Below are 4,267 nucleotides of genomic sequence, written 5' to 3'. Positions count from 1 at the left end.
ACTACCATAGATGGTCTGTGAACAAACCTCCTTCCAGTCCTAAATTTCCATGGCATAAAGACTATGACTGTCAAAGCGGCAGGTAGGCAGGGAGAGGACAATGGGAGGTGAGAGGAGCCCACCTCTTAGGGAAGGTGGCATGGAAGTAGAGAAAGCATGGAAGTGTTTGGTCACCTGCCAAGAGGATGGAGAAGGAGAAGTCCCATATTCAGCTGGAAGGCCAAGAGCTACAGGAGCCAATGACCTGGATAAGGTCCCCATGGGAACTAAAGGCTGGTGTAGAAGCCTCATGGTCCTTGGCTCTGGGCTCCTTCCCCTGGAGCTCTCAACCCTTCATGGACGTCGCACTCTGACAGTAACTTCCATTCCACTTCTCAAGCAGACAGGGATATGGCAGAGGGAGGAGGCCTGCTGAGGTTAACCTCTTCCTAAACACCACATGTACTAATTCCACTTCCAAAAGCATCCATAGCTTCCCTTCACCTTCAAAACAAAGCTCGTACTTCTCAGACTGGAATGACAGGCCCTTTGCCATCTGGTTTCTGCCCATCTTTCCAGCCTCTTCTGTCACCATCTCTCCCTCCCCACTGTTGGCAGAGCTCATGGTGTATTCTGCCTGGGATGCCCTTCTACCCCAGGCACTGCCTGGAAAGCACCTACTCTTCTTTTGAGACCAGGACAAACGTCACCTCCTCTGGGCAGCTTTCTCTGATGCCCACCTCCCTTACTTCAGGTAGAGCTGATTAGGCGCTTCTTCCTGGCTGCTTCCCCAATCCCACCTTCAGCACTCCATGCATCAGTGTCTTGTCAAGCCATATGGGACCCCCAAGACAAAAGGAAGTCAGTAATACCCATCCTGCCTTTATGTACAATTCTGATATATAGTTTATTATGGATTTTCTACATTTATTCTGATGTTTTAATAGTGCATTAAGGTATTCTTTACCTTAATTACTGAGGTTTTTGGTGCCCCCTTAAATTTTTGCCCAAGGAAAAGGCCTCACCCTAGTCTAGGCCCTGTAATATTCTGTCTCCCTTAGCACCATGGCTGCCTCCTTCACTCACTTCATTCATGTTTCAGCTCAAACATCACTGCAACCCAGAAACAGACTCACAGGTCAGCTAACTACAGCGAAGGCTGTTGCTGTCATTTAGTATAGAAAAGGGTGATCTTTTCAGTAAGTGGTAAGAACAATTGGCTGCCTGCATGGGAAAAACAATGACCCTTATCTTCTGCCTTGCATCACATACAAACATTAATTTCAATTGGATCATAGACCTAAATATGAAAGATAAAACACGTTCTGGGAAACAAAAAGCCAGGAGGATGTATTCATGACTTTCAGGTGGGCAAAGATTTTTTAAACAGGATATAAAAGCACTAACCATAAAGGAAAAGATGGATAAATTAGACTCTACTAAATTTAAGAACTTCTCTTTATCAAAATGAATTAAGAGAATAAAAAAGTAACTGCACTCGGCAAAAATATTTGAGATATAGATATCCAAAAAAGAGCACTGCCTGCCTGTCTGGGTTGTGGAAGTGATGGCTGCCAACTGAGCTTGCTGCTTTCTTGCTACTGCTTGGGCTTCCTGGCTACCTACCCAATGGTGAGGGCGGCCCAGCTGTGTATGGTCAGTCAGATAACCCCTGTCTCCTACCACGAATCTCTGGCCCCTAGCAGCATGGAGCAGATAGCAGCAGCAGCAGAAGCAGGCAAGGAGGGAGATGGTGGCAGGGCTGTAGGCCCGTGTGGTTGGCAGTAGAATGGGGTATACAAAACTAGGATATGCCAGAAATATAGAACCACAGTTGATCATCCTTTCCTGTATCACTGCTAAGGAGCCCGCAAAAGTGGCTGATCAATCTCAAAGGAGGGTGATGAAAGGTGTTGATGACCAAGACTTCTTCATTGGCGATGAAGCAGTAGAAAAAACCTACATATGCAAAAAAGTGATCAATCCACCATGGTATAGTTGAAGTTGGACTTGACGAAAAGATTTATGGAGGAAGTGATCCTAAATATTTAAGGGCAGAAACTGAAGACCATTGTTTTATTTTGTCTGAACCTCGACTTAATACTCCAGAAAACAGGGAATATACTGCTGAAGTAATATTTGAGTCCTTCAATGTTCCAGGCTTGTACATTGCTGTGCATGCTGTTCTTGCTTTAGCTGCATCTTGGACCTCCAGACAAGTAGGAGGACAGACATTTACTGCTACAGTAATAGACAGTGGAGATGGTGTCACTCATGTCTTTGCTATGGCTGAAGGGTATTTGATTGGCAGCTGTATTAAACACATTCCAGTCCCAGGACGAGATGTAACACATTTTATTCTGCAACTGCTGAGAGGCCGAGAAGTAGAAATCCCTCAAAAACAATCCCTGGAAACTGCTAAGACAATAAAGGAGCACTATAGTTATGTCTGCCCAGATTTAGTAAAAGAATTTAACAAGTATGATGCAGATAGGTCAAAATGGATTAAACAGTATACCAGAATCAATGCTATCTCAAAGAAAGAATTTTCCTTTGGTGTTTTTTCTGAGATTTTTGGGATTTGAAATCTTTTATTCATCCAGAGTTTGCCAATCCAGACTTTACATAACCTATCTCAGAAGTTGCAGATGAAGTAATTCAGAATTGTCCTATTGATGTCAGATGGCCTGTCTATAAGAATATGGTCCTCTCTGTAGGTTCAACCATGTTCAGCGACTTTGGATATCACTTGCAAAGAGATTTGAAAAGAACCGTATGTAGTAGCCTGGCTTAAATTAAGTAAGGAATTGAGTGGCAGTAGATTGAAGCCAAAATCTATTGATGTACAAGTCATTACACACCATATGCAGCCATATGCAGTTTGGTTTGGAGGATCAATGCTGACTTCCACGCCAGAGTTCTACCAAGTATGCCATACTAAAAGTGATTATGAAGAAATTGGACCTAGCATTTTCCGTCACAATCCGGTGTTTGGAGTCATGTCATAAAAATGACTTCATAGTTATTGGGGTTAGGGAGGTGGAGAAGAGATAACCTTTCTCATTACGTTTTGTCTGGATGGCTGGTTTTGAGGTTTTAAACATGACTTGAAATAGTAAGACAAAACATGATTATACAGGAATATTTTAATAAGTGTATCAACATGCAAATGTAGAAGAGAATGAAAGTGATTCTATTTTTTTTAGATTGAATATTTGAATCTTATGTGTAACAAAAGAAGTGGGTTTTAGTTCTTTCTATGCCCTGGTGTTTTGTATGTTAATGAATTATCCAAGATTTGATGGGATTTATCAGTGTGTATTATCAGTGTGTAGATAGCTCTATAATGATTTAATTGTACACTTCTAAGTGTGCAATGCAAGAGCTTGTTTATATTTCATACTTTTTATACTTTGAGGATAAAAAGTCAAAGAAAAATTGTGTTTGAGAGAAAAATCATGAACAAGTAAAGGATAAATTTAAAAAATAGCCCCATGAGACTTGGCATACACACTAATGGGATTCCAGTTATTATGGAGTGCTTCCATACCCCTCCACTCCTTCTCCCCAAAAGGTTTTATTTGCAAGTCCTTTTGAAACTAAGAGCTAATATCTTAGATTAACTGATGCCAGCTGCTGCTTTCTGATTACTCACATTCTGTTTCTTGCTTTTAAAAAAACAGTAAAGACAAGAGTGTTGAACCAGAACCAGTATTGCAGGTCTGTAGTGTCATTTCTTATAAAATAACAAGAACAACTATAATTTGATTACCAAAATTGGCATATTTAAAGCCTAACAACATTCTAATAAAGGCACAAATTTCTTTTTAATGCTTGTTTCAAGTTCTTTCATCTCTTTATAAGTTAACTAATAAGTCTATTTTCTTCAGACCTCTGCAATAGTTCTTTAAAATCACAGTAGTTAGTTAACAAGCTGACTTTTTTACGTGCTCTATACAAATACTTGTGAACTTTTAATATGTTGAGTGCTTTCATTTTGATAACTGGATCTCCATTTGATATTTTCATTTGTATAACTCATTTGCAGTCTGAGGATTTTTAGTGCCTGTCCCTGAAGATATAATTGAAAGTCAATTTTCTTTTCTTTTTTCCTTCTTTCTTTCTTTTTTTTTTTTTTTGAGACTGAGTCTTGCTCTGTCACCTAGGATGGAGTACAGTGGTGCAATCTCAGCTCACTGCAACCTCCGCCTCCTGGGTTCAAGCGGCTTTCCTGCCTCAGCCTCTCAAGAAACTGAGATTACAGGCATCCACCACCATGCCTGGCTAA

General features: G+C 40.7%; 1 pseudogene; it reads left to right on the top strand.

The window, feature by feature from the left end:
- Nucleotides 1–1,777: 1,777 nt before the first annotated feature.
- On the top strand, nucleotides 1,778–3,363 carry LOC105512641 (annotated as a pseudogene).
- Nucleotides 3,364–4,267: the final 904 nt, after the last annotated feature.

Source organism: Colobus angolensis, unplaced genomic scaffold, assembly GCF_000951035.1.
Source record: "Colobus angolensis palliatus isolate OR3802 unplaced genomic scaffold, Cang.pa_1.0 Scaffold216, whole genome shotgun sequence".
Taxonomy (NCBI): Eukaryota; Metazoa; Chordata; class Mammalia; order Primates; family Cercopithecidae; genus Colobus; species Colobus angolensis.
Note: the sequence above shows the minus strand (reverse complement) of the source record. Positions and strands in the feature narration are given on the sequence as shown.